General features: G+C 34.6%; 1 long non-coding RNA gene across 1 annotated transcript in view; it reads left to right on the forward strand.

The window, feature by feature from the left end:
* Positions 1-7500, forward strand: part of LOC146588137 (uncharacterized) — a 16501-nt gene that overhangs the window by 5637 nt on the left and 3364 nt on the right. Inside the window, exon 3 of the long non-coding RNA XR_014897485.1 lies at positions 6907-6973. This is a non-coding gene — a long non-coding RNA (uncharacterized LOC146588137). The remainder of the gene's footprint in view (positions 1-6906; positions 6974-7500) is intronic.

Genomic DNA, 7500 nt, shown 5'->3' on the forward strand with positions numbered 1-7500 from the left:
TTGCACACACAGGCAGATAACCCACCTACTTTGTTCGTGCAGGTACTGTATATTTTTTGGCCATTATGGTCATTGAGTAGGCAGTTTTGGAAATCTGGTGCATGTTATAATTATTGAAGCATTATTGAAGAATCAGAAGCATAACTTCATCCAGAAAAATCAAAAGAAAAATGTATTTATTCTGATTTTCCTAAGCTGCTAATTGAACCACAAGGAGAACCATATATTGAAGCTGATCTCATATTTCAAATGTATTCCAGGAGAGATCTACAAACTAAAGACAGAAAGGTAAAGGGCATTTGAAGCAGGCAGTACATAGCATACAGCAAGCATCCAGCCAGTAGAGCACTCACAGCTTTGCTAGGGCACCAAACATCCCAATAATTCCATATTGTCTGGGGTTATGGGAATCTTGAGATGCTGAAGGACTTGGTCGCTTTATTCATCCAGCTTCTGATCACTTTAAACAGCAGGTGAKGCTTAGACAGTACTGTTGGGAGAGTGGTGCTTCCTTACCATACATAATCCAACTTGTAACAGAGAATTCTTTCTTCATTCAGCGCTAAAAGGGGAAGATAAAGTTTTAACATAATGAAAAGGCATTTATTGAGAAAGAGTTATTATCTACTATTATTTCATCCTTGGGTAAAAAGTTTGTATGGTGTGTGTGTTTGTAGTGCATTCATTTTCATAAATATCTACAAGGGAGATATGCTGTTTGATATCCCTATCATGTTTGATATATTTTAACTTGTTTAGTCTAAATTTTGAGGAACTTGCTGTCTTTCTTTACCCTTCTTTTCAAAGGTTCCACCAAATGTACTACAAGCATAGGCCTAACCATAGACTTTTCACCCTTACATATGGTGCTTTCTGCAGGGGCCCTGCCTGGTTGCAGGAATCTTTCAGCTCTGGTTAAGCTCTGTTGTCTGAGGTCTTTGCCCACACAGGGTCCAACAGCCCTCSAGCTCCTCAGTTTGCCTTGGACCTATCACCACGGTAGAAAGATGCTTATGGGTCTCTCCTTCATGTGTATCATAAAGTTCTTAATATGCTTATACATGTCAGAAAGAATACTGTAACCCACTTCGAGTTGTAACAGATCTGTTGCACATGAGCCTCTATATAGCTAAAGCAGCTCTCTGTGCTGGGAAGTTACATTAAGTAACTCAGCAGCTGAGAAGTCTATCTTTTACTCTCTCATAAGGGACATCAGGCAAAAGTAATCATTTAATTCTAGTAATCTAGTAATCATCCATCATATTCCCAAATACTGACAAAAAAATTTCAACTGTGGCACAGACACACGCACACATGCACATATAAAACCATGATATTCACGTACTATTGTTCACAYTCTTTAATGTTATTAACTAATTGTTTTATTAACTAATTATTAGAATACCATAAACTGTTGTCCTCAATGCTGAAATAAAAGGGAGTTTTATATGCAGACTGAGGTCTTTTCACGACTGTTCCATTCCAGAAAGAACTACGTAAATTAAAAAAAAAATCTTCTGGTAAAATAAACGCATCAAAAATGTAACATTTTAGCAATGCTATAATGTTAAATACAGTGCAAAGACACACTTTGTTTAAAAATGTCTGAATAAGAAGTGTGTATGCAATTTTGGCTCACTGTGACTGCTAAGCATTAAGTACTTCCCTTTATTTACCACAAAACTCTGCAAAGCCTAGTCTRCAGTAAGCTTTTAAAATAAAACCATGAACACCACAGACGCTTAAAAGATGCTCCTCATAAAACTGTGCAAGGTAGCTGTACAGAAAACTTTTGAGAAAAAGAGACTCATCTGTGAAGATTAGGAAATATGTTTTAGTATTGCCATTGCTATTATTATTATCAGTTTAAAGGGTAAGATATGGAAGCAAGACTTTAGCAAAGTATCTCTGTAATGGAGCAGCTCTACATTATCTGATCTATTTGCATATGTCCTCTGGACTTTCTAAATAGAAATTGCCTTTCCTGCTTCAGGAAGGACAGGTATAGATTTACAAGGTATAGATAGCTGTTACAGAGGCTTCAGCTATCCACTAACCCTGCCTGGTGTGGTGCACACTTTTTTGGGGCTATCTGATACCAGGTTGCTTCTGCCTTGATAGTCTTTTCCTGTGTGTAAATAAAAAGACACTGTATTCTATAAAGTTGTATTTAAATTAAGCTGGAATAGTAGAGAGTATGCCTTGTTTTCCTTCAGTAATACTTCATACTAGGTGGAGAGTTAAATGCAAGAACAAGAAGTTTTAAATAAATAGAACTATGTGAAGGGACTTGTATTCTCTATTACATCAYGGGCACATGGTCACTTGTCAAACCATGCATGGCACATTTATCTTAAGGACCTTAGGTTAAAATAGTTTTATATAAATGTTATTCTAACTTAAGACAGTGTCTTTAAAAAGAAGGAATTTTAATTAGAAAAAAAATCCTTTAAGTTCCTTAAATTTTGTAGAAGGGATTTAATTTTTTTATGTCCATGTAATAGGGTTTTAGCAATTTGATTCTTAAGTTTTCTTAAATTCTCAAGCTTGCCAGTTTAGACTGGGGGGAGTTGAGAGTCTTATTTTTAAAAAGTATCTAGACACTAAAGATGCAAAGAACGACAATTCAGTGCCTGAGAGTCCTTGTGACGGCCTATGTGGTTTGAGGCGCTTAAGTACTTTTAGCTGCCTGGTTGAGCGATCCAAGCAGAACACAGAGAGCAGCCCCGGGCTCCGGCGCAGCCCCCGCGTGCCGCCGGGGCCCCGCCGGCGTCCTGGCTCTAGGCAGAGCCGTGGGGCAGGACTGCTCTGCACGCTCAGGTCCTCACGCCCTTGTGCGGATCAGGGCACCAGAGCGGACAGGCCAGCGACGTTCTCCTCAGCTAGAACAGTGGAAGTTAGAGATAACCCTGACAGTGGAGCTGTTACGGTCGGCATCATAGAGTTTGGAAGAGAATGATGCTTTCCTCTCTGCTGTACGTATTTTCTATACGGACTGTATGTTAAAAAACATGTATAGTACAAGCTAAACTATAGAAATATATATGGCTTCATAATCACTTTGAAATATGGAGACTGTATAATGGAGACCAATACTTGGAATTACTACCAAATATACTCATATTTCTAACATTACAGTCATATAATTAGATAAGCCTCTCCTGCCCATGCTTTTTACACTTTCTACATATTAGAAAATTTCTGTCCAATTTTTCCTATCATTTCATGTAGTTATCATTCTATTATTATCACTGTAACAAGCAGTTTTGATACTGGCAGTTTGCAATTGTGGTACTGTACATACTTCTTGCTGAGGCACCCAAGTTACATTTGAAGAGCAAAAGATACCATGTTTCAGTGTTTTAAGTGTATGTTCACAAGAGTTTATTACACCATAATGAAGTTCACTGACTACAAGTATGTTTAAAACYTTGGGCTACTGTCTTGCCACTTGAATCTTTATAAGTTAACCCTTATCCCTGTGTAGAATACTGTCAAACCTACTGCAATTGAATGAAAACAAGTTCCTACTGTTTGTAGATAATTTTAGGATCAGCTATTTATCTATAGATATCTATATTTAAAAATATCTATTTTTGGTTCTAAAGTTTAAAAAGTGGGGTTATGGTAATGTACATACCATTTAAACACAAATGGCTGGATCTCTCACGGATAGCTCATYGGCTGATAAGCATATTCCCTTGTAATAAGAATTCTTTGTTGAAGTAAGGGGTGGGATGTTGGACTGCCATCAACATTTGTAAATTGTATGCAACTCTGTATATCACCGTCCTGTATTTCCATTTGTATAATGACTTTGCCTGGATCATTTGCAGAAGGACGTTCACTCACAGATAACAGTCTAATGATACAATACTTCTTTTCCTTGTATTCAAAAGGTTCTCTTTGTGGAGGGTCTTCAGTTATTGATTTCTGGAAAAAAATTAGATGCACAGCAAATTTTTAGAGGGCGACATGGGGTTTTAGCCAGGATTCCTTGAAAAAAAAAATGTTTCAGGGAGTCTCTCCACTCGAAATGCACTATCTTGAAATAYAGTGTCCCAGGTTCTAGCAAGCCATTGTTCTGCATATGTTTATACAAAAATACCACTGGCAGTTACACATGGCATTTCCTTCAAGATCTTAGCATATAAAAATATGTCTTGTTGAATAAATAACTTTTTGAAGTAGATATTTTCGTTGTTATCTTAGAGCACTGTGCAACAAAGCATGGATAAGTTAAGTGACTTGTTTACAGATATATTATGGGCAAGTGAAACTGTAGCATCTAAATATTTGTACCACAGTTACCTGTCTGCTCTTCCAGATAAAAATCTGCAGAAAATTAACATTCTGTACTTTGAAAAAATACTTGCTTTAATACATTCATGTAGTGAGTGTATCTGAGACTGAACATGCCAATATATTATCTTTTATAGCAAAAATAGTAATATGAAACATAGAGAAGAAAACATATTGAAATAGTTTTCTGCAGTGGGGRAAAAAAAGAGATTTAAAATAGTTATTCCATTTCCTGGTTTTCAAAGGTTCTGCATTAAATGAAAAACCTCACTCAGTAGCTCTTGCATTTGCCTGTTTCTGGTGTTAATTATCTTTTGTTTGCCCTTGATAATCCTGAGGTTGGTATGCAGATAATGAAGGCTGCAGAATCATCTCAAAGTGTAAAAAACAATGGCATTGTCAATTCTGCATCACAACACTTTATAAATTATGAATGTTATCCACATTAAGGAGAATGGTAGACTTTTAAAATTACTTCCATGAATAGATTAAATTACAAGTATTATTACATTTCATTTTATTAAGTGCATCTTAGTAGTTATTAGGGCAAATGAACATGTTCTCTCAATTACATAATAACATCAGAACTAAAAATTACGCATTGACACTCCCAAATGCATAATGCGGCATTGTATATTAATCACCCCAAACAATATTTTCAGTTTATATGAAGACAATTATTAGCTATTGAACAATAACACTGTTATTGGTTTATTGCAGTTCAGTTCAAAGAATCATTTTTTAAATAAAAGCTTTGATTCTTTTCTGCATCGTTTAATAATTTCTAGCTCTCAGAAAAAATGCAAGTCTTAATTACTCTCTTTTATTAATCTAATTACAATAAGACAAAGTTTATCATATATTTAAWTTTTTAAATATCCTAGATAATATAGCATACATTCAGTGCATACCATCTACTCTAAAAGAAAATTTGTTTATTTTACTTTTAGCAATGGTAATTATTTATTAGATGTGTTTTTAATGTTACATTTTAATTTTCTCAAGTCTCTGTAGTCAGTTCTGTGTTTTTACACTGCTTTTATCCCATGTAATTTTTTTTTCTGTGTATGTAGATTAATAATATGTAGGGCATCAGATAAGAAGAACAAGAAAAGCATCTGACGCTAACCCACTGAATTGAGTGGCAAAATTTGTGCTCGTCTAAGTGGGAGCCAGATTGAGAGTTTATACAGTGTAGACATATAGCAACCAGTCATTTTAGGCACCTGTGTAACAATTGTTAATATCAATACTTTCAACAACTTCCTTTCCAGTATCAAATTTTTATGGGGGTATATTGAATGCATTGGTTGCAGCCTTGTAAACATATTTCTTCTATTTATGTTGGCCAGATAACTGTATCTCGCTGTTTCCAGTCTTTCTGATATTTCATGTTAATTAGCATCTGGTAATGCACATACTGATGTACTGTTATTTACTTTAACGTAACTGGCAAGTTTTTAAGCAGGATTGCTTAAGGCATAATCATTCAATCATTAAAAATACAATTTTACAGTGTCAGCAGTTTTTCTTTAGACAAGGCAGAGATTGTTCTCATTTATTACATTTTTCTATTTTGATTTTAGTTTGAGTTTAACACAGTTTCTGTCAATATCATTGTCAGATTTTGTCACTTTATAAAATGCTGGTACATGCTCAGACTGATGTTTTCGGGGGCAGTTATTGACTCATAAGTAAAGTAACAAAAATAAATAAGAGATGCTGTTCGATTATTTATACCAAGTATAGATCGTAGTAAATAAATCAACTTTGAAGGCAAATACATATTACACTAAATGTGTAGGTCAAAATATTAAAATGCTAACACATGTATTTATCACGAATCTTAAACATACAGTATGATCTCCTGGAGTCAGCAAGAARAGTATATAAATGTGCAAAATTCCATACTCCTACATGAAAAATTGTATTGCCATTTGAAATATTTTTATGTGGGAATATTTACCGAAGAGAACAGCTATTGATACACTGTCTCTGAGTATTTAAATGTCCTTTGTTTTACTTAAAATCAGCTTTTTCCTCACATATTCTGTCTTTGTGCTTCCTACCGATTGGGGTAGGATTTATTAATACAGTTCAGAGGATGCCTGTGGAAATGTATCTAACAGTTAATATTTAGAATCAGTAAATGTTCTAATTGGTCATTTCATGGAAATATGTAGTCGCTGTAATTAGACATTGTTTGTATTAGCAATGTATTGAGTAACATGAAATGACTAGGTGATCCTTTCTGGCCTAATGTTTTTAACTAAACAAAGTAAGTTAGACTCTTTATCACTATCACATCAGATTAAAAATGACTGGAACTAATGTACATGCAGTTGACAAAATAACTAGCCTTCTTAGTTCCARTTAGTCCTCAATTAAGCTATATCAGCAGTGATGTCAGACTTACWGTAGCACTAAATTGTCTTTGAATCTGTCTGATTCTTCTAGCTCTCCCCCTTGCTGGTAGGAAAGTTTCAGACATGAAAGAGTTAACAGCTCCTTTGAAATTACTCCTATTTAAGAAGAAAAATCATATTACTTTCTTAATCTTTCTAATTCTATTCTCATAAGATGATCTTGGATTTGTTCCTTTAGCACAGACTCTTTAGTGCAGTCCTGATTTCTGTATTAATGAATTGAGAAGATGACATCAGGCTCTTAGGTAAGTGCTATAAACTCAGTCATATGATTTTTGTAGTAAGATACCGTGTGTAAAAAAATACAATATTTTGYCCGTTCTCAAAGCAATGTTTCTTTGAAAAGTGGTAGTTAGATATTATGTAGATAGCACACAAAAGTCCATGTAGTAGTTTGCAATTTACCTTTTGATCATCACAAGAAAAATTTCTACTGGGAAATGAAAGCCAAACATAATTCACTAAAATTACACTGAATGCCCTCTAATCAATACAGATAAATCTAGAGTTTGTTGTTAAATCGATCCTCTCCTTTATAGAGATATACTGTCTTGATTGTTTTAGGGATAATTATTTCACAGGGAATTTTTACGATGATTAGCAGAAACGAGACAACAGTAAACTTGACTCTGAGCCATTGAATTACTGTACTGTAGAGTGCATTTGTCTCTTCTAGTTTGAAGCTTAGTGATATCAATACTGATTTATATCATTTCATGCGATGATGTTTTCCTGAGAGAAATGAAGTGAAGCTGATTTCATTTCAGAAAAT

Source organism: Rhea americana, unplaced genomic scaffold, assembly GCF_003343005.1.
Source record: "Rhea americana isolate MKP2758 unplaced genomic scaffold, rheAme1 scaffold_54, whole genome shotgun sequence".
In the NCBI taxonomy this organism is placed as follows: domain Eukaryota; kingdom Metazoa; phylum Chordata; class Aves; order Rheiformes; family Rheidae; genus Rhea; species Rhea americana.